The sequence below is a fragment of the Myodes glareolus genome, chromosome 2 (assembly GCF_982192425.1).
Source record: "Myodes glareolus chromosome 2, mMyoGla1.1, whole genome shotgun sequence".
Classification (NCBI taxonomy): domain Eukaryota; kingdom Metazoa; phylum Chordata; class Mammalia; order Rodentia; family Cricetidae; genus Myodes; species Myodes glareolus.
This window is the reverse complement of record NC_142027.1, coordinates 99,431,337-99,458,670: the sequence shown is the minus strand read 5'-3', so window position 1 is coordinate 99,458,670 and position 27,334 is coordinate 99,431,337. Positions and strand designations below refer to the sequence as shown.

Genomic DNA, 27,334 nt, shown 5'->3' with positions numbered 1-27,334 from the left:
TGGACGTGGGGTGTTCGCCAGTGGCTGTTCAGCTCACATGGCCTTCAGCATCTGGAAGACATGGAGCGGAGCCACATCAGATTCTGCAAGTCCACCACGATCCTGGGGAAACAAATGCGGTACTTAGTGAAACCTGGGAGCCCCAGGGCAGACCAGCTCCGTTAACTGCGCCAGCTGGGCCACCGAGATGAAATCCCATACAGAGACTTGGGAGTTTCCAGGATAGCAGATTGGGGCCAGAGGGGTCCTGAAGCAGGCTTATCTGCAAAAAGTATGAGCTCAAAACCCTGACCCTCGCCTTCTCACTTGAACACATCGGGATCGATGGTGGCGCCAACAACCCGTGCAGCCTCGCAGAGCTCCGTCTCCAACGTTCCCAGCACCTTCTTCCACCAAAGAGCCAATTTCTGCACTGTGGAATCCTTCAGGCGTGTGGATGTTCCCAGTCCAGCACCACTACCAGTTGCCACCATTTGTGCAGCCTGAAAAAAGGGAGCTTTGAGCCCAGGCCGCCAGAGATTTCACAGCACTTCCTACTGGCCACCTGTTTCCTTGAAAGGTCACCACAGCCCAGACAGGCAGCTCCAGCACCGAGGGTAAGGGTGGGAAGAAACTTTATATAGTTGATTACTGACCTGTACTTGAGTGCCTTATGTACACAGGGCAGTGTGCTAGGCATGGGGATAGTATGATCGAAACCTGTCTACTGTCTGAAGATCAGACCCCTTATAAACCACTCGTTTATAACGAGTGCCAGAACCGTGCCTGGCATATCCTGGATTCTTGGTAAATGCCTGTTGATATTCATGTTGGTAATCATGATTGCATGTAATTATTTCTTCTCTCAAGGGTCCCTAAAGAGCTTTTTTTTATGCATAGATGCATTCCTTCACCCTGGAATGCATAAATTTAGCCCTAAAGGGGTGGCTGACCCCTTTACTGTGCAATGTGCCATGCGCCCAACGGCTTCTGTCCCTATGACTGGGGTGGTGTATTGAGCATGCGCCATGTGCCCAACGGCTCCTATTCCTATGATGGGGGTGGTGTATTGAGCATGCGCCTTTCCCATGTGGTACATAGGTAGTTTTACCACTAGACTGGGAGCGTGGCTTGATGAAGGGCGGTTTGATGATGCTATTTCTGGGTTGTGTGGTTTGATAGTCGCATCTGTTTCTGAAGATAGGTAAACCCACAAATGAATAGAAATGGATTCAGCAAGTCAGCCTGTGTGATGACCATGGAAAATGCTTGACTGCAGACCATGAGACAGGTGTCACTGCTGCCTGCGCAGAATGGATCTGAAGAGTCAATTCAGGAGAGCCCAGGCAGAGGGAAGGGGACTAGAGGGGGCATTTAAGATTTGTGCTGTGGCACTCTGGGAGATGTTTTGCCTCATAATGCTTTGTTTGGTCATTTTTCTACCTTACTGGTATTTGTGTATGTATCATGGTTTCAAATTATGTATTTTAATTGGTTTTGTGTCTGCTTGTGTATCTTTCTTGTGGCTTTATCTTTTTCTTTTATTTTTCCCCCAATTTGTTTCATTGTGATTTGCTCTTTCTTTCTTTCTTTCTTTCTTTCTTTCTTTCTTTCTTTCTTTCTTTCTTTCTCTTCCTCTTTCCCTCCATCCCTTCCTCTTTCTTTCTTTCTTTCTTTCTTTTCTTTCTTTCTTTCTTTCTTTCTTTCTTTCTTGTTTTTGTTTTTTGATACATGTTTTCTCTATGTAACATTCTTGGTTGTTCTGAAATTCAATTTGTAGGCCCTCAGTTAACCTTCAGCCTATCCAGTCTAGTCCTGTGGACTTCCCTGGAGTCAGGGCCGTGTGTGATTAGGGCAGAATTGTATTCTGAAGGCTGAATGCAGTGATTCAGGTGAGAGTTCCAGTACCTTGAACTCATTGAGACTTACCTGCCCCTGCTTACCAAGTGCTGGGATTAAAGGCTTGCACCATTTTTTTTTCAATGTGCCTCTTTGTTAGAGAGAGAGAAAGATGATGTTTGGTTAATTAGGTGGGGAAGGGGAAAGGATCAGGAAAGAGATGAGGGAGAGGAAACCAGAATCAAATTACAGGGGATGAAAAGTAACTGTTTTAATTAAAAAAGCAATAAATGAGAAGAATAGTCTCCATTCTTAGAAAACTTTGTCCATTGCCTAGAGTTTAGAACATCTATTCAGTACTCAGTCTGTCTTCCTTCTTCCCTGCACTGGGCACGGATATCCTGGATCTGCTGGTCCTCATTGCTTCACACCACCTACACTTTGTGATCCTCTGGCCAGTCACCAGGGTCCAGACCTCAGGACTAAACCCTGGGAAGGATTTGCAGTCCTGGCCCTCCAGGCTGTAGACATGGCTTTCCATGTTGAATGTGGCATCTGTCACAAATGAGGATCAGGGTGACAGGAAGCTGCTGGTGACTGTGAAGAGCCAATGTGGGCTGTGTGGAATGAGTTTGGCTCCAGGAACAGACATTACAGGATGAATGTTCATCTAGTCTGCCACCTGCTTCCCAGGGTGGAACACATGGGTGCTTGTTTGCAGGATTTCAGAACATTTTCTCAGGCTTTTTGCAGAGCTGTGCCCATGATGTGCCTGTAGGTCCTGCCTCTTCAGTTTCTCATGGGGCTGATGGCTTTCATGGGTTAATGGGTGGTTCTAGGATCCACTTCCTATTACTCACAACCCCCAAGAGTACAAACAGGAGGCAAATCCAGGTGTTGTACTGCTCTAGCCTTGCAAAACAGCTGTCATCTTTATGAGATCAGCTGTGGCTGTAATTGTATCACCTCAGCCCATAGACGGCTTTAATCCTTCCTAGGAGGAAGGCCAGGCTGGTACCTGAACTCTCACCTGAGTCACTACATTCAACCTTCTGAATACAATTCTGCCCTAATCACACACGGCCCCGACTCCAGGGAAGTCCAAAGGACTAGACTGTAAAAGGTTAATTGAGAGCTTCTGTACTAATACACACTCAGACTCAAACATTTACACACTTCCTAACACAAATTAACATACTCACACATAATCACACACATACACCCTTACACACATACTTGTAGATTGTGTTGGTTAGTGTTTAGTTAACATGACATCAGGTAGAGTTATTTAGCAAGAAGAAACTTCAATTGAGAAAATACCTCAGATTGGCTTGTAGGCAAGCTGGTGATGCGTTTTTTGATTGATGATTGATATCTGAGTGCCCAGCTGACTATGGGTGGTGCCAAACCTGGACAGTTGGTCCTGGATAGAATAATAGAGCAGGCTGAGCAAGCCATGGGAAACAGCCAGTAAGTAGCACTTCTCCATGGCCTATGAATCAGTTCCTGCCTCTGTGCTCCTGCCTGAGTCCATTCCATGACTTCTCCAGATGATGGAACATAACTTACAAGATGAATTAAACTCTTTTGTCCCCAAATTGATTTTGGTCATGGTGCTTTTTCAAATTCAGCTTTTTCTTCTTTGTAGGTTTTACGTGATGCATTTTGATCTCACTCGTCTTTCTGTCTGATCCCATCTACCCTCTACCTTTGCAACCCTTCCTAGCATAAAACAAGATAAAATTTAGAAAAAAGGGAAGTGAAAGAAAAATCTTGTTCTGGAAGCTGTAGTGTGACACAGTGAGTCACTCAGTCCCTCAGTTACTTGCAAGTGTTCATTGCAGTGAGTCATTGGTCTGGTTTGAAGTTTCAGGGTTTTTTTTTCTACATCACCAATACCAGGCCTTCAGTGAGGTTCTTCTCGGATATCCTGTGGTTGTCCTGTGTCATCTTGTAACTTTGGGTCTGCAAGATCAGCTCCTTAATGTGCTCCAGCAGATGGCATGGATGATGGAATGGGCCAGCTCATAGTTCTGGTTCTGGGTCTGGGTGGTTGCTTGGTTGATCAGCCTGCCAGCTCTGCTTCATCCTCAATACCAGGGTAAGCTCTCCAGTACTGTGCCAGTTAGCTCACCCTATGTAGTAAGCAGCAAGAGGCAGTAACAATCCTTCTGCTTTCATGGTCTTTGTTCAGTTTGCTCACACCAACACCGGGGCCAGCTCTACTGTGTTGTCTAAGCAAGGTATAGGGGCCATTCTGTCTAGTGTTGCAGTTGATGAGAGGTAGGGCCAGCTCTCTTATTCTAGTGGACCTCAGGAAGGGCCCTCTCACCTACCACTGGCCTGGAGGAGCATGGGCAGAGCTTCTCTCTCTTGTACATATCATCATATGGTATATGAGGGAAAGGTCTGGTCTCTCACACTCAGTTTCTAAGGGCAAGTTCACCCATGCCTCCATAAACAATGGGGTCAGCTCTACTGTGTTGCCCAGGCAAGCTGCAGGACTCACTTTTCCTAGTCAAAGGCGCACACTCGTACCTTTACACATTCTTCATACATCTTTATACACTATGTGCTGGTTAGTTTATTTTAGTTTATTGTTGTCATATAAACTCTACACCTATATGTTTCCAGGCTAATGCTACTTTTCATCATGCTTTCTTGTTTATAATATTCCTCCTTGCACAAATAAAACTTTGATTTGCTTTCTTATTTTTATTTTATTTAAATAACACTGTTTTCATTTATTTTACATACTGACCACAGTTTTCCTTCCCTCTTCCCTTCCCCTCTCAGCTTCCCATCTAACCTCCTCCCTTCCACTCCTCCTCAGTCTCCTTTCAGAAAGGGTCAGGCTTCCCATGGGCTTGAACAAAGCATGGCACATCAAGTTGAGTCAGGACAAAGCTCCTCCCTTATATCAAGGCTGGTCAAGGTAACATAGCATGTGGAACAGCTAAGGGCCAGAAATGGGGTCTGACCTAACTGCTAGGAACCTTATAAAGAGAAGAAGCTACACATGCAGAGGGCCTAGTTCAGTCCCATAGAGGCTTTCTAGCTGTTAGTTCAGATTCCATGAGCTCCCACGAGTTCAGGTAAGCTGTTTGTGGGTTCCCCCATAATGACACCTCTGGCTTGTATAAGCCCTCCCTTTCTTAAGCAAGATTTCTGAAGCTCAGCACAGTGATTGGCTATGGATCTCTGCACCTGCTTCCATTAGTTACTAGATATAATATCTCTGATGACAATTGGTTTACTCACGAATCTGATTACACTACATGGCCAGTTCTGGAACCCTACCCACTACTGCTAGGAATCTTACCTAGGAGTTATCCTTGTGGACTCTGTGGGATTTCCTTGGCACCAGGTTTCTCCTTAATACCAAAATGTGCCACCATCAAGACACATCTTTCCTTACTCTCCCACTAAATTCCAATGTCTTTTGCCTTATGGAAGCTTTTTAGTGTCAGGAGGTCCCATTTATTGTCAATCTCAGAATCTGTGCTGCTAGTGTCATATTCAGGAAGTAGTCTCCTTGTCAATGTGTTCAAGCTACTTCTTACTTTCTCTTCTATCAGCTTCAGTGTAACTGGATTTACTTTGAAGCCTTTTATCCACTTGGACTTTGGTTTTGCGCACTACAATAAATATGGATCTATTTGCATTCTTCTACATGCCAACATCCAGTTATGCCAGCAGCACTTGTTTAAGATGTCTTTCTTTTTTCCATTGTACAGTTTTGGCTTCTTTGTCAAAAATGAGGTGTTCATAGGTGTGTGAATTTTTGGCAAAGTCTTCAATTTGATTCTATTGATCTACGTATCTCTTTTTATGCCATTACCAAGCTGCTGTTATTACTATAGCTCTAAAGTAGAGCTTAAAGCCAGTAATGGTGATGCCTCCTGAAGTTCCTTCATTGTATAGTATTGTCTTACCTATACTGAGGGGTATTTTTATTACATATGAAGCTGAGTATTGTTTTTTGAGGTCTGTGAAAAATTGTTTTGGAATGTTGATGGAGATTGCACTGAATCTGTAGAATGCTTTTGGTAACATTGCCATTTTTATTATGTTAATCCCATCTATCTATGAACATGTTTTTGTTCTTTCAGTTTGTTTATATGATGGACTACATTGATAGTCTTCATATCTTGAACTATTCTATCAGCTCTGGGCTGAAGCCTACTTGATCATGGTGGATGATTGTTTTGTGTGTGTGTGTCCTTTGACTTGGTTTGCCAGTATTTTATTGAGTATATTTCCATAAATGTTCATGAGGGAGATTGGTCTTTAATTCTGTTTCTTTGTAGTATCTTTGTGTTTTAATTATCAGGGTAATTGTAGTTTCATAAAATGAATTTGGAAATGTTCCTTTTCTTTATTTTCTGTGGAACAATTTATGGAGTACTGGTATTAATTCTTCTTTGAAAATCTTGTAAAATTCTGTGCTGAAACCATCTGTCCCTGGTTTTATCCCCCATTGGGAGACTTTTAATGACTACTTCTATTTCCTTAAGGATTATATGTCAATTTAAATTATTTATCTGGTCTTAATTTAATTTTGTATGTGGTACTTCTCAAGAAAATAGTCTATTTCTTTTAGATTTTCAAGTTTTGTGGAGTACAGGTGTTTGAAGTATAACCTAATGCTTCTCTGGATTTCCTCAGTGTCTGTTGTTGTGTCCCCCTTTTCATTCCTGATTTTGTTAATTCGTATATTCTCTCTGTTTCTTTTTATTAGTCTGGATAAGGGTGTGTCTATCTTGTTGATTTTCTCTGAGAAACTACTCTTTGTTTCATTGATTCTTTGTATTGTTCTCTTTGTTTCTATTTTATTGATTTCAGCCCCCACTTTATTTCCTGTCATCTACTCCACCTAGGTGAGTTTGCTTCTTTTTGTTCTAGAGCTTTCAGGTGTGCTGTTATGAGCTAATATGAAATTTCTCCAAATTCTTTTTGTAGACATTTAGAGCTATGAACTTTCCTTTTAGCACTTCTTTAGTGTCTCATAAATTTGGGTATGTTCTGCATTCACTTTTATTGAATTCTAGGAAGTCTCTAATTTCTTTCCTTATTTTTTCCTTGACCCAGTGGTAATCCAGTTGAAAGCTGTTCAGTTTCCATGAAGCTGTAGGTTTTCTGTAGTTTGTGTTGCTGTTAAATTCTGACTTCAATGTGTGGTGATCCGATTAGATGCAGGGGATCGTTCCAATGTTTTTTGTATCTGTTGAGATTTATTTTGTGACTCAGTAAGTGGTCAGTTTTAGAGAATGTTCCATGTGGTGCTGAGAAAAGGCATATTTTTTTCCATATTTGAGAGAAATGTTCTGTAGATGTCTGTTAAGTCTATTTGAGTAATGGCATCTGTTAGTTGCCCTATTTCTCAGTTAAGTTTCTGTCTGACAGACCTGTCCATTGGTAAAGAGTGGGGTATTCAAGTCTCCCACTATTAATGCGTGGGGTTTAATGTGTGATTTAAGTTTCAATAATGCTTCTTTCACAAATGTAGCTGCCCTTGTATTTAAGGTATAAGTGTTCATCTTGAGGTATAAGTTCATCATCTTGATGGATTTTTCCAGTGATGAATATGAAATGTCCTTCATCTCTTTTGATTAATATTAAGCCTGAGATTCTCACTTCCCTCTCTTGTATTCTGTTGGTAGTACTTGCATCTGTAGCTCCTGTTGACTTACCCAGATTTTCCATTTCCAGAATTCCCTCAGTTTGTGTTTTCAATTTCTATTGTTTCTACTTAAATTCTCAAACCGTAAACTGTTTCCTTCACATTTGTTTCTGTTTCTTGGCTTTCTTTAAGGGATTTATTGATTTTTTCCCCCTATTTTTGGTCTTTTCCTTGATTTCTTTTAGGGAAATTTTTCATTTCCTGTTTAAGGTCCTCTCATCTTTATAAAGTTATTTTTATGGTCATTTTCTTCTGCTTCACCTGCACTGGCATGTTCAGGTCTTACTGTTTTTGGACCACTTGGTTCTGGTGTTGCCACTTTACTCTTCATGTTGTTGAATATATTTCCCTACTGGCGTTTACCTTTCTGTGTTTGGGACACTTATAGGTATAGGTGCTGATTCTTGTGTTGTCTTTATTGGATGGGTGTTTTGTCCCTTTATCATCTGTTTCCTTTTTTGTTTTTTGACCTGAATGGCCAAGGGTTTTGGTGAATGGCTGGTCATCAGTGTAATGATTTCTGCATGAAAGGGACCTTGGCAGTGTGTGGGAGCCCATGGTAGGTGAGGAACAGAAAAATATGCCAATCAGACAGACAGACAGCTAGGTGAGGGATTTATTGAGGTAGAGGAAATGGAGAAAGGGAGTAAGAAAGAGAGAAAGAGACAGACAGACAGACAGACAGACAGAGAGGCAGAGACCTGCTTGCCTCTTTAGAAAACAGCAGGAATAGAGCAGGAATGGGTGGAGTTTGTCTTTTAAAGGGACCTTTTGCACCTGCATTCAGACCACTGGAGAAACAGGAACCATGGTGGTTCTTAGGATGGAAGCAAGGTAATCATAGGGCAAGGATGGAGGTTGGTAAAACAAAAAAAATAAGGATGTTCTGAAAACTCACAAAGGATCATACTATTAACTATTTATGTAAAAAAGTATAATACATGTAAGTCAGTGTAAAAATACACATGGAGTTTTAATGATTTTTTTTCATCTCTGCAGACAGTTCTCCACCAAGAATTGAAGGCCACCTAACAAAAATTCCAATACCAGTCACGTGAAGCACTCTTTTCAGTTGTTGGCCAGAGTTGTCAAGAGACTCCTAAAACATACAACCTACTGATGTTGCCCTTTATAACACCCTAGAGAGGTAAGTTTCCATTGTAAAAGACACCAAGAACTTCAGAAGCAGTTCCCTGAGAGCAGTTTGTTACCTAGACAGACCTGAATATTTTCTTCCTGAGGTCTATCCTACATGGCACAAGAAGTTTCATGCAAGCTTCAAAGAAAGGAGACAGTCAACAGTCTTGACCCAGCTTGATACAGATGAACCCCAACAATAACCAGCATGGTGTGATAACCCTAAGGATGCAGTATTGACAAACATACCTTAGTGTTAACCAGCTGCTCTCTAATTGGACTTACACCCACATAGTAAGAGGGATACCATACCTTGTAAGGGAAACCTAACTTCTCAGTGCTGGTGAAATCATGGGTATTAGAGGAGAATCTACAGCTATTAACTTATTAAATCAGCATAATGTGTAACAAAAGCCTATAAACATGTCCTTATACTCACAGATAAGTTTACCCTTCTCCCCCCCATTAGTGAAACTTCTCTTTGCAACAGATGGACACAACTACAGAGAGAAAAAGTCAATGAAACCTCAGAGTTGTGTAGCCTAGTCACAATAAGTGCATCTACAAATACTCCCACATCTCAGGGATGAGTAAGAGCAGGTGGACAGATTGTGAGGGCCAGAAAATCAGGGAGTTTGCTATGAGATCAAGTGTCTTAATAATATCAGAAACAATTGAAGCAATTCCCATAATGTCCCATCAACATTTATGAACTAGGGAAAGTCCAAGGCCTCAAACCTAAGTAATGAACTACCCCAACCAAGGAATGTTGATAGTGGGAGAAATAGTCTATCCTATGGAAGAGTAAACTAACTGGCTGTCCAATACTAAATAGTGAACCATGAAAACATGTATATAAACAAAATTATATAAATAGGGCTGGTTGTATCTATGGAAACATGAATATGTACATAGATACATGTATGTATGTAGCAAGGAAAAAAAGAGACCATGGTTTGAAAGAGAAAAAAGAGGGTTTTGGAGGTGAGGGTTTTGGAAGAGGAAAGACAACTGGTAAATGGTATAATTAAAATCACAAAAAATATTTAAAAAAAACACAAGGTGAAAGAAAAAAGATTGGAACTCTATTAAAGTGGAAACCCTTACATGAAATTGATAAAATTCTACATATGACTGAATCACAAAAATTAAAGCAAGAAAGGATCCACAAATTAAAACAACCTTTGAAATAAGGAAATGGAAACAGCACCAAAAATAAGCAGCTACGAAATCTTTGGATCCAGGTGGATCCACAGCAACATTCAAACAGACGTTTAAAGAACTACAAACAACATTTCTTAAATTAACAGAATAGAGATGGAATGGGTACTTTCAAACTCCCTGTACGAAGGCAGATTCATTCTACTAACGAGGCTTTGTGAAGACTCAAAAAAAAAAAAAAGGAAAAGAAAATTCTTTAGTAGGTAGCAGTAGTAGTAGGTGGTAGCAGTTTTTCTTTTAGGGAATATGACTTGTGTCCAGCCATGGGTTCTTGGCTAGGTTTATGATACAATGCATGAGTTCTCTGAAGTTGAGTTGACATTAGGTTCAATTAAGTAGGTGTTGGCTGTCCCAAAGTTGCATGTGCTTTTATAGCACTGTTAGGCATGACTTGTTCTGCCTTTTGTTTAGTTTTCAACCTTTTTATCTGAGTAGGCCAATTGATAACATTTTCCCCTTGCATAGTACCTCACAAATACCTGAGGGTTATCCTTCAGGGAGGCAGACTTCAGATCAATGACACTTTGATGGCCCTAGGGTGTGGTGTCTTCAGCAATAGGATCTCACCCTGGATGTTCTAGCAGGTAATCAAAGCAATGGCATTAACCTCTATTTCTTTTAGAGGTCCTTGGTACATACTAACAACACAAGTGAATGTTTTTCATAGATACCCCTGGGTGGTTTTATCTAATCTACAGGTAGAGGGGGTGCATTATTCCACCAGGTGGAGCAACTACTCTAACACAATGTGTTTTTAAGTTCACAGATAAAACAATAAGCTTGCTCTTGTTTCTCAAACATTCTCAGTGTTACTTATGCCCCTTTCCCTCTCCCTGTGCGTTACTCTCCCCCTTCCTTCCCTCTCACTATGTATTCTTCCCTCCCCTTCCCTCTTTCCATGTAGTACTCGCTTCCTTTTGCCTAATCAAGCCCTCTACATTTATTTTTCCTTTCATAGCACCTGTGTCCTATTTCCCTCTTTAAAGCTATGTCCCCTCCTCCCACAATGCTCCCTTTCTACTTTCCCAGCTTTTATGGTTACTCAAGGTTAAACATTCAAGTCAAAAAGATTTGGTTCTAGGATCTACAAGTAAGAGGGAAAAAGAGGGCATTTGATTTTCTGGACCTGGGTGACCTCACTAATTATAATCTTTTGCAGTTCCATCAATTTTGTTTGCAGATTTTATTTTTCTTTATAGCTGAAGAGTTGTATACTTAAACCAATCATCCATTAACCTGTTGAAGGACAGCCAGGCTGCTTTCATTTCTTAGCTATTGTGAATAGAATGATGAGATACAAGGCTGAACAAGTACACCTGTAGATGGATATCAAGTCTGCATAGCTCAGTCATATAAAATGCCTAATGTAAGCTCTTTTGATACATTTCCACACAGATTTCCCAAGGAGCACATGCATTGCAAGCCCACTGACACTGGATGAACATTCGTCTTCCCCTTCATTTTTGCCAGCACTTTTTGTCAACTATATTGTGAGTTTCGGGGTTTCTTTGTGTCTGTTATTTTGTGAAAACATGGGAATCAAATTTTTGAATGAACTTTTTCATTGTCTTTTATTTTAATAGTGTACAAGTATACAAAGTAACAAAAAATCAGAACTGATTTGTTTTTCCAGTAGAAAGAATTTATATTCAGCAAGTAACACAAACTTCCCTTTTAAATTCCATTTTTTACATCAAATAATGTATATTTCTCTCATTGTCAAGCAAGATAGAGTTGTCTTAATCTACAACTCTTATTTATTTTAGTTATGAACATTAAAGCGTCTCCCTTTATAATTGGGCTGGTTGCACAAACTTTTTCTGTGGTAGTGGAGGCAGATGCTCATCCTGGACTCTTAATTTGGTTATGTCCTAAAATACTTGGTTGCAAAATTCCTCACCCAGTAAAAATAAATACTACAATGTGAAGGGCATGAAAACCTGTAGGCGGAGACCATTCATTCGTTTCCCAGTCGCCCAGACCTGAAATAATCACACAGACACTATATTAATTAAAACACTGCTTGGCCAATAGCTTAGGCATATTTTAGCTAACTCTTACATCTTGAATTAGCCCATTTCTATTAATCTATGTATCACTATGTGGCTCATGGTTTACCATTAAGTTCTCCAATGTCTGTCTCCTTCAGCAGCAACATGTTGTCTCCCCGACTCTGCTTTCTTTCCTCCTCCATCAGTTTGGAATTTCTGCCTTACTCTATTCTGCCCTTCTGTAGGCCAAAGCATCTTCTTTGTTAACAAATTGTAATAAAAGATATTCACAGCATACAGAGGGGAATCCCACATCAAAAACCTACTGCCCCTTATATAGTATATGCACAGCAGCAGCTTGGGGTTCAAGCAGGACTACAGCTTGAATGACTGAATGGGACCTCCAAGGATCTTGGACACCACAGCACATATTCTGTCCCTAAGACACTCACCATGATTTCCAGACAGAAATCAAACAAACAAGAAACAAATCTCATCTGCAGGATTCAGGATCCTGCCTGAATCTCAACAATGGCCACCACTCTTCATGGCTGCTTTAGACAGGGATACTGGTCACTGATGCCAGACTGCCTTTTCCGCTGCAACTCTCCACCAGAGACAAAATGGCAACAGGATGCCACAACAAGACCTGTGCTTAATTGTGTGAGATGTGAAGGAACATGGTTGGCCAGTTGGAGATGGTCCTTGCTGTGGGTCTTGGACACAGAGCCCTCAACCACAATACATAAATAGGGGCAGACTCTGTATTCTGGAGGTGGCACCTCCAGCTATGGATCAGGTATCTGTTGGGTAAAAGGTCTCATACCCAGCCTAGCACTGGATCCGTTCCAGATGGCCATAGGCATCTTCTTGCTGCCGAGGCAGCTTGTGTGCACTCAATGAGGCGGCTGTCATCCTGGCTCTCTTCTCATTTCGTCTGCTCTGAGGAGCCCATGAGTCTGCTAAGCAGGTTCTCAGGGGAGCCTCTATTGGAGGATGTTTGCTTTGGCAGCTCACCAAAGAAGAACTGCCCAACCCTGTGGAGGTACACTGTGTAAACGGAGCCCCTCTGCAGGGCAGGCTGGAACTGCTCACACAGAACTATGAACACAGCCAGCTTGTCACAGTCCACAGCCAGCAGCAAAAAGCAGCACAGCCTGGGCCACACACATATCCAACACACTTCAGAAGTCTTGGGTGCTGAAGTACTTGTCCAGCATGTTGGTACAGTCTTTACCCTCAATGTCATTCAGGACAACAGTTTCCAAAGAATGAAGGCCAAGAGCTGATGAAGCCCAGTTTCCCAGTACCAAAACTGACTACTTTAGGACTCTGAACAGAAAAGCTACTTGCTCTTGAGAATTTGGATGCACCAAACTGAACAATTTAGCTATATTTTCCAAGAACACATAAACTATGTATACTTCTACCTTCTCCCAGGGTTTGAGGACCAGCATACAAGTCAACCTGCACTGTTCTGTTGGCATTGACTGAAAAAGAGCAGTGCTCCTGATTACATAAGCACCATGGCCTCTCAATTCTTGCTTCTGGAGATGTATCTGAAGAAGTGTCTGGTCCATCTGGTGCACCTCATGGTAGTCATCCTGAGGGTGCTCGCACACAGCTTGCCCTCCATGTGGTGGCGCCATCTTTCTGGATGACCAACTGCTCTGCCATCGTCAATACTATGGGCCTCTGCTCTCTGTTCAGTACTGATGCCGTGGCTGGCGATGTTGGCTGAGCCTCCTCACTTCCTTCCCTGTGACCCCCACATGCACTCTATCAGAACTGATTATGTTTTAGCAGAAGCTACTATTGATGGCTACTTTCCCATCTTCCTGTATCACTGGGAGAAACACTTTTTTCCCAGGTAACACAGTAGTACTGAGCTGTATTCTCCATCTATAGTTCAGAGACATACAAAATGAAATATTTTTTGAGGCTTCTGCAGCAGCACAGGTAAACCCTGGGAGGGCTCCCCTGCATCTGCTGGTCCCAGTAAATGTTGTCGCCAATACCGATGTCTCTCCTCAGGGTGCAGGTGAGTCTGGCTCTTGGTCCAAGAGGCACAGAGAAGGAGGGTGTTTCTGTCAATACAGCCTGAGAAAAGGAACCTCCAAAGCAGAAACCACAGTGAACAGCAGAGTTGAGGTACAGCATTTTGGGGATTTGAACCAGAAGGGACTGACTGAGTTTAGGAGTTCTCCCCAGGACTCTTGGGCCTTTCCCTACCGGTACATTGACATGGAAAAAATAAAAATGAGGAGGGTCCAAGCAATGGCAGGGTCTTCTGTCTGGACTGTCTCCTTATCTCATTATCTCAGGGCCCTCACAGAAGAAGAGGTGCTAGTCAAGCAAATGAGTTCTCATTAACTCCTCCTAGTGGTTGATTCAGTGTGGGCGCCTGAAAGAGCAAGCCAGGTGAAGTGAATTACTTTCTCCCATGGAATATAAAGTAGATGGTAAAACACCCAGGCCTGTGTGCAAAGACCTCTTTCAGATCCACAGGAGAGCGAGTTGCTGCTGATTCCTCACAAATTGGAGGACTCAGCGAGCTTTTGGGCCCCATGTCTGTTAGGGTTACCGCATGTGGGCACCTGTCCTGCAGAAACTCCAGAGAGAGACTCAGCACACTCCTGTGAGTCCCAGAGCAGCCTTCACTTCCACAGTTGTTCACTATATCAGTGTTGCTGTGGGTTTCAGATTTACATTTCAGACCCATGAAAGGAAAACTACAGGGAGCATGGCCATGTGTCCTAGTGGAGCCATCGCTGATGCATTTCCTGATGAATGTGGACAGGGACAGCACACGGGCAGTCAACACAAGAGAGCTTGGGACCCACCCAGGAGCTGAGGGTGAAAAACCCTGAACAGAGACAAATGTGTGTGTGTCAATATAAGCTTTTAGAGTAGGGGACACAGTCCCCTTTAATGGATCAAGGATGAATAGATCTGTCTTTATTTTAGAGGAGGAGGCACTTGTTCAGGATGCTGTGTGTGAAAGGGGGTTCATGGAGTGAAGCAGGCCTTGATAAAAGTCACAGGAGATGACACAGCATGGCCTAGAATGCAGATCAAATACCAACACAGGGTCTGCAGCTGGCAGGCAGAGTGCAGAACCAGGCAATATGCCAAGATGGTATGTGTGGCTTTCATGCAAATATGTCAATGTGTTCAAGAGATATGTAACCAAAACACTGCCCAGTGTTTCTTCTGACATTAGACACCCTACTCTGGTAGATGTTATGGGCTGAACTTGTGCAGTAAATACTAAAAGAATGTATTTCCATGTGGCTGATGCAACAACTGAGTACCAGAGAAAGGCTGAAATGGGACAGATTGGAGGTGCAGCAGTGATGCAGTAAACAGGAGTTGCAAACGGAGGTGATGATGCAGGGTACAAGATGGGTCGTAAACTGTGACTTAGGAAATGAAGCAGGTACTAGGGCCTGCTTAGGGATTAGTTATATATTAACCACATGAGACATGATAATGTGGAAACAGGAGTCTATTCAGGCATAGAGTTTTCCAGAATCATTTTCTGTTATTAAAATGCACCAAGCACAGGCTGATATTTCTATATTTAAGAGAACAATGCCCACTCCAAACAATAGGTTCAATAGAAAGTACTTGGATTAGTAAACCAATCATAGCCTTGAAGTCTGTTTTATTTGCATTTTATGATCATTTCGAATCATTGAATGTGAACAAATGAAAGATAATGTAAGCGGAAGTGTGTCCAAAGGCAGCAGTGTAGACAAAAACTGTTGCAGGTGTGGAGACGGATCAAGGCCCAGGAGGCTGAGTATCCTGCACTGCTTCTCATGTCTCTGTCATCTTGAGAAACTCACTTGTGCCAGACTCGAATGTAATATCCAGGCAGCTCACTAAACAAGGCTGCACACAATACAACTGGCCATCAACTGCAGCTCCTTGGCAATCAGGTTTCTTTCTAAACCAAAGTCTGATGATGGCACTGGGCCCAAGTTTGTTGAATTTATCTGGGCAGTGACATTTTCCAGTCCTGTCAGGCCCTGTTTACCTATTTCCAGTACAAAGACCTATCTTGCTGTTTACTCAAAGTCAAGGAATCCCCCGTGGGGGACATCAAATTTGTCTGTTTGAATAATCATTAGATGGGACAACAGCACCTTGGGGCATGAAAGATGAAGGCTGTGAAGATAAGCAGACGCTACCAGATCAATCCAGTCTTGGTAAACTAGAAAAATGAAGAGGCTCCTGAAAAACGTGTGGCTTCTCTTCTCTCAGCCACACCCTGTCTGAGCAGCCCAGGACAAAAGCAGATTTCTCAGACAGCACTCATCTGCTGCAGCTTGGAGCAATATGGAACCCATGAGGAAGATATGGTCTTCTTCTCGGGGTACCCATGCACAACTATCCCCTAATCTCCTCTTCAGGGGAATTTTGCTCCTCTCCTGATTGACTGAGGTTCCTGTCACCACCCCACACATTCATTCCTTACTTTTCTGCTGCCAGAATGGAATTTCCTCTGGATAAATCTCCTCCTCCCAGTCCAGATGCATGCCTTTTCTTCTACTCCCTCTCACTGCTTTTATCTCTTGACATGTTCCACTTGCCCCACTCTTCCTTCCCCCTTCTTCCTTCCCCCCTCCTCTTCCTGTGCCTCCTTACCACCTAAGAGGAAAGTGTGCAAGCACTTCTTTACATGTGCTCATTGATTCTGTTGATGGAAATGAGGGGAGATGGAGATGGGGACCCAGAGTCATCTGGAGCCCTTAACTTTTCTCATGTGGACTGTGGAGTGGGATGGATGCCTCTTGATATGGCATCATCACCCAATGATGATGACTGGCTTTTCTGTTCAACCATTTCTGGGGACCAATGAAGTTTACCCTCAAACTCTGTAGGAGAGGAGGGTACAAAGCTTGTGTCCTGGTGGCTGGAGCTGTCTAACAGTAGATGTTTGGGGTACACCTCCTTTCATGTTTTGGCTCGGCTTGCTCCAGAAGCTGTTTTGATCCAACCAGGCTAAACACAGAACTGGGGATTATGAACCACGGGTCTGGGCCTCATCTTCAGCCCTTGAAAAGACAGAAGCAAAGTACTGTTTTAGTGACTTTGACATAGGACTTAGCAAAGAGCTGCTCTGTGGTACCAGAGTTAATAGGGGAATGCAGTAAGCACATGCCAGGAGCTTTTGCAATGGAACACAGCAGATGAAAACGATCCATGCTCACTATAAGTACCCCTTCTCCATGCGCTCAGAGGACAGGGAAGGCATGGCAGATGGAGGAGATGGGAAAGTTGGCCTGGGAAAGATGAGGCTGAAGCAGCTGGTTCCAGGGTTTTGGCAGGCCCTTGCTGCCTCCAGTCACCTAATTCCTCCTGCTGCTCTCCAGTGCTTTAGGGTTTTATGACTTCCCAGACTAATCAGCACTCCATACTAGAGACCAAGCATTCAGACACAGGAGGAAGTGTGAGGCCTTTCACATCAAACCTTGGGAAGGACTTTTTGTTTTTTTGTATTGGGTAAGTGCCATAGAAGGAGGACAGACTCAAGAACTCTGAGCTGACCTGGAGTAGGGGTTTGGCTCTGGACTCATTGGAGTGGGAACCTACAGGTTGCTTCAGTGGTTTTTTCACTATAACTGAAAGTTGTCTAGAATTCAATGAGATAGACATCATCTCCTCTACACTCCTGATATTCAATTCCTTCTTCTTAAACTCGTGGATGGGCTCTAAAAGATGGTAGCCTGTATTTCACATTGTAATGGGTAGAATGTCCCTAATTGAGATGGAATGTTTTTGCTTTGTTAGGGATGAGACATGGCAATTCTGGAAGATAAATAAGAGAAGAGGTAACATTTATGCTCATTAAACCTTGGGGAATACAGTCGTACATAGGGTGTAGTCACAGTGCACACCCTTGTGAAACTCCTTTTTCTACAATAATTTCACACTAGCAAAACATTTAAAATAAGAAAAATATTTTAGAAATATCAAAGTATCAAGCTCATTTAAGAGTATATATAATTAATGGTGACAGAATTCAAGAAACTAAATTAAAAGCACAAATTAATCCAAAACCATTCAGGAGATATAGAACAAAACCAACAAACCAGGAAAGAAGTACAAATTCTTCTGGTCAAATCAGATCAACCATGTTCTGATGTGGGATTCTCCTCTGTATGCTGCAAATATATTTTATTACCATTGGTTAATAGAGAACCTGCTTTGGGCCCATGGTAGTGCAGAATAGAACAAGGTGGAAATTCCAAGCAGAGATAGAGGAGAAAAGAAAGCCAACTCAGAGAGACACCATATAGCTGCCTAAAAGGAAAGACACCTTCCTTAAAACCTTTCCAGCAAACCACGATCCTCATGATAAAATACAAAATCAAAGGTATGGCTTAATTTAAGATGTAAGAGTTACTTAATAAGACTTAATAAGAGTTACTTAATAAGCTATTGACCAAGCAGTGTTGTAATTAGTATAATCTCTGTGTAATTATTTTGAGTTGGAGCAGCTGGGAAACGAACAAGCAGCCCCGCCTAGAATGTCTATTTCCAAGTGAACAATAATAACAAAGTCTAGGTGATCCAATTTCTGAGACCAAACTCCATGAATTCAACAAAGCAACACCTTCTCTGCAGTGTGAGTACAAGACTCAAACAAGTCAGTCCTTCAATGGGCAGGGTCTACAATACCCCCACAATGGCTCCTGTGAGGTCACTGCAATAAATCAGTTATGCTATTCACAACTAAATGTATTTTTTTCTCCTTGTATCTTACAGCACTGCATTTCTTCTACCCTGGCTGTGACTAAGTCCTTGAGAAGAAGCAACATCAGTTACATAAGTCTTATGTATACTCTGGATCACAGTGCACAGAAAAGGCACGGATGGAGATTTAAGAAGGTGGATCTCAAGCATGCTTGCATGACGTTTCCGGGTTCCATTACCTGTAATGACCTAATTTCTCCTTCTGGCTTCTAGCACCCTGGTGTTTCACAACCTCCCCAGACAGCTCCACTTATAGAGGCCAGGAATTCTAAGACATGGGATGGTGTGAGCCTCTGTCACTAAAACTTTTAGGAGAGCATTTTGATTATAACAAGAGCAGCAGTAGCACCAAGAATGGATTCAGTGAGAGAGAGATTTGGCTGTTCACTGGAGAGTGAGCACACGAGCTTCTGCAATAATGATTCCATCTAGACTCTCAAAGTTTCTAATGAACCTGAGAGATGCAGACCTCCTTGTTTCTATATTCATGATACTCAGTCCCCTTTTGTAAACCCCCAAATATGGGAATCATAGGAATGGTACCCTGTCCTTGAAAGTGGTATGCCATTAGGAAGTGTGCTGTCCCTCAAGATTGCCAAAGTCATATTTTGTCTCATGAGTGAAATGGTGGTAGAGAATACTTAGAATGATAAGGGAATTGATAAGGCTAGGGAAATGCTGTGGGAGGTAACAAAGCTGGTGAGTAGGATCCAAGTGCATGTATAAGAAAAACTATTTTTTACAGCTAATACATACTGACAATAGGTTTAAGGTATATAAATAAACCTATGTAGGAAAGGTCAAAAATAAATGAGCAGAGAATAGAAATGACTGGTAATAAAAAGAGAAAAACTGAAGCAAATGCATAAAGTAAAAAGAAAAGAAAAGAAAAGGAAAGAAAAGAAAAGAAAAGAAAAGAAAGAAACCAGAGGAGCAGTTCTGTGGTACCACAGCTCTCCACAGACTACTTCTCTGCCTAAAGTGTTGTCCCTTTCACAAAGCCCTCCTCCCTCATCCCTCCTCCCTCCCTGCATTCCCAGACCCTGACAACACCCTCTGCTGTCTGCTTCTGTCTCAACTTTCCCAGACTTCTCATGAGCAAGATTCAGTGGGAAAGCTCCTTCTAGGGTCCCAAACATATGAAGGGTTTTGTCCTATAAAGGACTGCAACCTGGCAGTCTGGCAGTAGGAAAGTGCTTTGGAAAAAGATGTACCAAACATATATATGAATTTTCTGGCCCCGCCCAGTCCATTTCTTAGAACTCCCATTTTCCATTCCTTGTTATCTCTTACCTGGATGTTGTATCTCTTCTGCTTCAGAGTTGAAGAAAAAAACAAAACCTTTGAAATAGCTTTCTGATCTTCTTCCTCAAGTCCTTCCGGCCACTTCTACTGTGCTTGTTGAAGGGTATGGGAGCTTCCTGCGCTGCTCATTTGTAGATGTAGATGGTAACTCCCTACTTATCAAGACTTGGACTATTATTGCATAACGGGTACTTTCATGCTGATGAGGGTCCGGAAGGGACACAGCATTTATGAGATGCTGTGTCTTCTGGCTGATAATGTCTACACTGGTGGTGGTGTTCTCTCTAATGTCAGGAATGTCCTCTAGTCGAGGTCCTTTTGGTAGTTGGTGTCCTCCAAGAGCCCTAACACAGCCATAGCTGTGTCACCAAATGTGATGTTACTGCTGCCAGCCTTCTCCATCTCAGCCTCCTCATGAGTCCCCTTAGATTTTTCACAAAAAGAGGCTGCATTTTCTGTCTCCTCAGATGTCTTTACTGCTTTCATATCAACACTCTCTGGTGTAGAATTCACAGGTGAGTTAAGATCTGATGTATAAATCAGTGAGCTGGACTTAGAGAAGCCCTTGCTAGTTTTTTTTCATTTACTTACTGGCCTTTCTTTCCTTTTGTTGCTCTCATAAATGTTATCAGTGCAGCTTACTCCATCTCTTCACAGGAGATGAAGGGAAGGTGGGGTAATGGTCACGCCTCTTGGTGCAGTGGTTCTTTTGATGATCTTCTACTCATTGAATGATAAAACTATTTTTCTTTGATAGTAAGTCATTTTGTGCCAAAGTGTTACAAAATTTCTTTGTTTCACTTGTTTCAAAGTTGTCCTCTGCCACTATGTGTCTCAGTGAACGCACTGTGCTTACGAGGGTGGAAATGGACAGCCTTGATAATATTTCTCTGGATGCTTGTAACTTGTCGTCACTGAGAATCCTCCAAGATAGTTCCTCTACAGGTTCTCCACCTTCTCAGGTCAGGAACGGCACCACCTCAAGATGCTAGAATTTAAAAAAAATAAAGCTAGACAAGGTTATGGCTATCAATTGGTATGTCATGAAAGTTAAAAGTCTCACAAGCATCCTATTGATGCATATTGGGGTTAAAGATGTAAAATCAAACAAATGACAACAACCCAATCCCAAAAACAGTTATGAGAAAGTGTACAGAGGAACAGAGCTGAATATAACTGGACACTTGGTAGTTGAAACAAGGGTCAGAGAAACAAAGAGCTGGTCCTTGAAAAAAAATGAACAAGTCTACAACCCTTGACATGAATCACGCAGGGGAAAAAACTAATTATAGTTATGTGAGACAGGAAAGAGATGAGTAGGAACCATGGGAACTGTAGGGTCCACAAGGAAACCTTGTATCCCAGAGTGTTGATGACCCTAAAAGAAAGAGATCGCTCAATTCACTATCCAGACAGCAACACTGATATAAGAGGTTACTAATAGTGCACCACCTAGGGATGAAAACATGTCCGAGAAACTGCGATGCTGATAGGAAATGGGCTGTCCCTCAAGATTCTCAAAGTCATATTTTGTCTCACAGGTGGCATGATAGCACAAAAAGAGTCTTCCAATGATAAGGGAATTGATAAGGCCAGGGAAATAAGCTTTCTGATCTTCTTTCTCAAGCCCTTCCAGCCACTTGTACTGTGCTTGTTGGAGGGTATGGGAGCTTCCTGCGCTGCTCATTTGTAGATGTAGATGGTAACTCCCTACTTATCAAGACTTGGACTATTATTGCATAACGGGTACTTTCATACTGATGAGGGTCCGGAAGGGACACAGCATTTATGAGATCCCGTGTCATCTGGCTGATAATGCCTACACTGGTGGTGGTGTTCTCTTTAATGTCATGAATGTCCTATGGTCAAGGTCCTTTTGGTAGTTGGTGTCCTCCAAGAGCCCTAACACAGCCATAGCTGTGTCACCAAATGTGATGTTACTGCTGCCAGCCTTCTCCATCTCAGCCTCCCATGAGTCCCCTTAGATTTTTCACAAAAAGAGGCTGCATTTTCTGTCTCCTCAGATGTCTTTACTGCTTTCAAATCAACCTCTGTGGGGCACAATTCACAGGTGAGTTAAGATCTGATGTAAAAATCGGGGGAGCTGGACTTAGAGAAGCCCTTGCAAGTTTTGTTCATTTACCTCCTGAACTTTTTTTTCTTTGGTTGATCTGAGAAATGTTGGCAGAGCCAGCTCACTCTGTCTCCTCCTTAAATGAAACCGAGGGATGTTGAGATGATATGCATGCCTCTTGGAGTAGCAACTCTTTTGATGATTGTTTTTTTCACCCTTCTAAATATATTTTTTTCTGATAAAGGCCTTTAGTGTCAAGGTCTCAAAAAATCTCTTTGTTCCACTTGTTTCAAAGTTGTCCTCTGTCACTATGTGGATCAGGGAACATATTGTGCTTACGGGAGTGGAAATGGAGTACTTTGACCATATTTCTCTGGATGCTTGTTGTAACTTGGCATCACTGAGATCCCTCCAAGATAGTTCCTCTACATGTTCTCTACCTTCTCAGGTCAGGAATGGAACCACTACAAGATGCTAGAATTTAAAAAATAAATGAGCTCTAGTAGGCAAGGTTATGGTTATCAATTGGTATGGCATGAAAGTCAAAAATCTCACAAGCATCCTAATGAAGCATATTGGGGTTAAAGATTTAAAAATAAGAAAAAACAAACCACAGCACCACAAACTCCAAAATTGTTATGAGGAAGTGTACAGAGGAACAGAGCTGGAAATAACTGGACACTTGGTAGTTGAAACAAAGGTCAGAGAAACAAAGGGCTGATCCTTAACAAAAATGAATGATTATGACAACCCTTGACTTGAAAACCCCAATGGAAGACACAAATTATAGAAATGTGAGACAGGAAAAGATGAGTAGGCTCCAAGGCAACTGTAGGAACTGCAAGGAAACCTTGTACCCCAGAATGTTGAGAACCTTAAAAGAAAGAGATGGCTCAATTTACAAAATAAACACCAACATTGATATGAGAGGTTACCAAACATGCACCAAATAGGGATTTTACCCTGTCCTCGAAATTGGAATGCCGTTGGGAAATGGGCTGTACCTCAAGATTCCCATAGTCGTATTTTGTCTCACGAGTGGAATGGTGGGAGAGAAGATTACTTACAATGATAAGGGAATTGGTAAAGCCAGGAAATGCTGTGGGAGGTAACAAAACTGGTGAGTAGTATCCAAGTGCATGGAGAAGACAAACTCTTATTTTTAACAGCTAATATGTACTGACAGAAAGTTTAAGGTATAGAAATCAACCAATGTAGAAAATGTCATAGATAAATGAGCAGATAATTAAAAAATGGTTGGTAATAAAAAGAGAAAAACTGAAGCAAATGCATGAAGTAAAATAAAAAACAATTAGAAGAGCTGTTTTGTGGCACCAGAGCTCTCCACAGGCTTCTTCTCTTTCTAAACTGCTGTCCCTTTCATGAAACCATCCATCTTCCTGTCTTCCTGGATTCCCAGGCTCTGCCTACACCCTCAGCTGTCTGCTTCTGATTCAACTTTCCCAGACTTCTCATGAGCAGGATTCAGTGGGAAAGCTCCTTCTAGGGTCCCAGACGCATTAAGGTTTTTGTCCTTAAGGGCTGCAGCCTGTCAGTGGAAAAGTGCTTTGGAAAAAGACAGATTAAATACATATGTGAATTTTTTGGTCCTGCCCACTCCATTTCTTGGAAGTCCATTTTCCATTCCTTGTTATCTCTTACCTGGATGTTGTATCTCTTCTGCTTCAGAGTGGGAGACATCAAAACATTTGAAACATGTTTCTGATCTTCTTTCTCAAGTCCTTCCAGCCACTTGTACTGTACTTGTTGGAGGGTATGGGAGCTTCCTGCGCTGCTCATTTGTAGATGTAGATGGTACTCCCTACTTATCAAGACTTGGACTATTATTACATAACGGGTACTTTCATGCTGATAAGGGTCCGGAAGGGACACAACATTAATGAGATCCCGTGTCATCTGGCTGATAATGTCTGCACTGGTGGTGGTGTTCTCTCTAATGTCAGGAATGTCCTCTAGTCGAGGTCCTTTTGGTAGTTGGTGTCCTCCAAGAACTCTAACACAGCCATAGCTGTGTCACCAAATGTGATGTTACTGCTGCCAGCCTTCTCCATCTCAGCCTCCTCATGAGTCCCCTTAGATTTTTCACAAAAAGAGGCTGCATTTTCTGTCTCCTCAGATGTCTTTACTGCTTTCAAATCAACCTCTGTGGGGCACAATTCACATGTGAGTTAAGATCTGTTGTATAAATCAGTGAGCTGGACTTAGAGAAGCCCTTGCAAGTTTTGTTCATTTACCTCTTGACCTTTCTTTCCTTTGGTTGATCTGAGAAATGTTGGCAGATCCAGCTCACTCCATCTCCTCTTCACAGGAGATGAAGGGAGGGTGGGGTAATGTGCACGCCTCTTGGTGTAGTGGTTCTTTTGATGATGTTCTTTTTTATTCCTGTAAATATATTTTCTCTGATAAAAGCCTTTTGTGCCAAGGTCTCAAAACATCTCTTTGTTCCCACTTGTTTCAAAGTTGTCCTCTGCCTGTATGTGTCTCAGGAAACATACTGTGCTTACGAGGGTGGAAATGGACCACTCTGGCCATATTTCTCTGGATGCTTGTTGTAACTTGGCATCACTGAGATCCCTTCAAGATAGTTCCTCTACATGTTCTCCACCTTCTCAGGTCAGGAACGGCACCACCTCAAGATGCTAGAATTTAAAAAATTAATGAGCTCTAGTAGACAAGGTTATGACTATCAATTGGTATGTCATGAAAGTCAAAAGTCTCACAAGCATCCTAATGATGCATACTGGGTTAGGATAAAAACAACCCACTGTGACACACACTCCTTGTCCAGCAAGAAGGAAATGATCACAAAATCAAGAATCCTTCTCAATCACAATTTATTGGAGCATTTGATTGAAAAGGGGAATGGGGAAAAGGGATGACGAGAGAGAGAGAGAACGAAAAACCCAAAGGCAGCTGCTTTTCTAGGGTGAGAGGCTCGAATGCTGATTGGTTGATGTCATTCTGCTAGGGCCCAAGGCCACAGGACAGGTCAGGGAACCAAGGCTCTGAAATGCAAAACACAGGCCCCTGTGCTTACGAGCACTCTGGCCTGCGTGGCAGCATCAAAGGATATGAATACCTCCAGGCTGTAGGACCACTGGCACTATCTCGCCAAGGCGACATCCTGGCGGCTCCTTACAACCCACAACACCCCAAACCCCAAAACTCTTATGAGAATGTGTACAGAGGAACAGAGCTGGAAATAACTGGACACTTGGTAGTTTATACAAAGGTCAGAGAAACAAAGAGCTGGTCCTTGACAAAAATGAACAAATCTGACAACCCTTGACATGAAAAGGGAGAAAGTAATTATGCTTAAGTGAGACAGGAAAGAGACAAGTTGGAGCCAAGGGGACTGTAGGGACTGCAAGGAAACCTTGTACCCCAGAGTGTTGACAACCCTAAAAGAAAGATTGCTCAATTCACAAAACGAAACCAACATTGATGTAAAAGTTTACCAAACATACACTACGCAGGGATATTACCCTGTCCTTGAAACTGTGATGTCATTAGGAAATGTGCTGACCCTCAAGATTCTCAACGTCATATTTTGTCTCATGAGTGAAATGGTGGCAGCGATAGTTACTTAGAATGTTAAGGAATTTGATAAGTCCAGGGAAATGCTGTGGGAAGTAACAAAGCTGGTGAATAGGATCCAAGTGCATGGATAAGAAAAACTCTACTTTTTTTTACAGCTAATATGTTCTCACAAAATGTTTAAGGTATAGAAATAAACCAATGAAGAAATGTCAATGATAAATGAGCAGATAATAGAAAATTTTTGTAATAAAAAGAGAAAAACTCAAGTAAAGTCACAAAATAAATCCCAAACTACAAACAGTAAACCAAAATTCAGGACCCCAAACTAAACCCCCAGGAAGAAAACTCACTGTGTTCAGATCAGTGCTGATGACAAATGTCCAATTCCAAAGATGGATACTAACAAACTAATGCTCTCAGAACAAAATTCTGAGTCTCACTGCTTTGTAGCCTACTAACAGCTTCACTGCAGTATAAGGACAAGGTCCAGGTCAAGCTGGTTCCTTACATGGGTTGGGCACCATCTTTCCTCACAGTGGCTCCTTGTGAGGTCATATGAGCTGTGGACCAACCACAGCTAGCCAAAATCCTTCACCATTTTCTAGTTCTTTTCATGGCTCCTCCAAATCTATGTCAAAATACAACTTTGAGAGGCAGAAGTTGTCTTGTATTATGCTTTCTGACTACCAGGCTCTGCTTCGTGTTGGGTTCAGCTTCTGGCCCTGACAGCAGAGTGTGAGGCAACTGTTATCACTGCAGTGATAGTTTTCCAGGGGTTTTCAAGACCAATCATCTCCAGCCTGGCCACACATTCCTGAGTTCCCTAATTACTCAAACAGGACTGCCTAAGGGGCACAAGGGATTGAGCATATAAGACTGTAGAGGACTTATCAAATTCAGTCCATGACAAAGACCTTTTACCCTAAACAGTAATGATAAATAAGGGCAAAGAAAATGATAGATTGATGAATATCTGTTTCTGTGGTTCTCTGTGTTATGGAGACTGGTTTTGACTAGTCAGGAAGTTATGTAGGGTTCTTTAATGGCCTTGAGAATTATATCCTAAAATTCTGTATCAACATTATTATCCTCATAATCTCTACACTCAGGATGTTCAATCCCTTTTGCTTTAAACTTACTTTTGTGGGTTTAAAACATGTGGTCCCTCATTGTCTCTGGATATTATAACAAAATGCTCTATTTCCAATCCAACCAAGGCTTTGTAAGGTACCTCTATGGGCCTCAGATGAAGAAGCTTCATCACAACTGTACCATATGACGTTAATCTGATTTCTCATCAGAATCTCTGTATCTTATAAGATGGTGATTGTTGGTTGAAATATTAATGGAAAAGTCTTGTCATTCCAGAGTACTATACTCCAAAATGTTTTATTTCTAGTGTCATGCATGGTGGAGCCATGATATCCTTGCCCTCTGATTAAATTCTTTTGTTCATATCATTACTAAATTGTGAGTATGTTTTTCTTGTTTTATTGACAATAATGAAGTCAGAACCAAACTCCTCCCAAGAGACAAAGGATGGTTCCCAACTCACTCAACAGAATGAATCAACTCAGTTCTTTAATTATTTGGCTCAAAATCTGCTTATTCTCCTATTTAGTAGTTTCATTAGTGTTTATTGCTGTGAAGAGACACCATGACCACAGCAACTCTTATAAAGGAAAAATCTTTTTGAGGTGGCAGTTCGCAGTTCGTTACCTCAATGGTGATGTGCTTGGCAGCACGTAGGCAGACTTGGCACTACCTACTTCTTGATGT

At 42.0% G+C, this 27,334-nt stretch overlaps 1 long non-coding RNA gene and 1 pseudogene across 1 annotated transcript; one reads left to right on the top strand and one right to left on the bottom strand.

Moving 5' to 3' along the window:
* Positions 1-27,012, top strand: LOC148123084 (uncharacterized). Its single transcript, XR_015737258.1, has 4 exons — positions 1-596; positions 8,501-8,648; positions 11,255-11,349; positions 18,628-27,012. It is a non-coding gene; the product is annotated as an uncharacterized LOC148123084 (long non-coding RNA).
* Positions 12,671-13,499, bottom strand: LOC148123085 (Golgi to ER traffic protein 4 homolog pseudogene; annotated as a pseudogene).
* Positions 27,013-27,334: the final 322 nt, after the last annotated feature.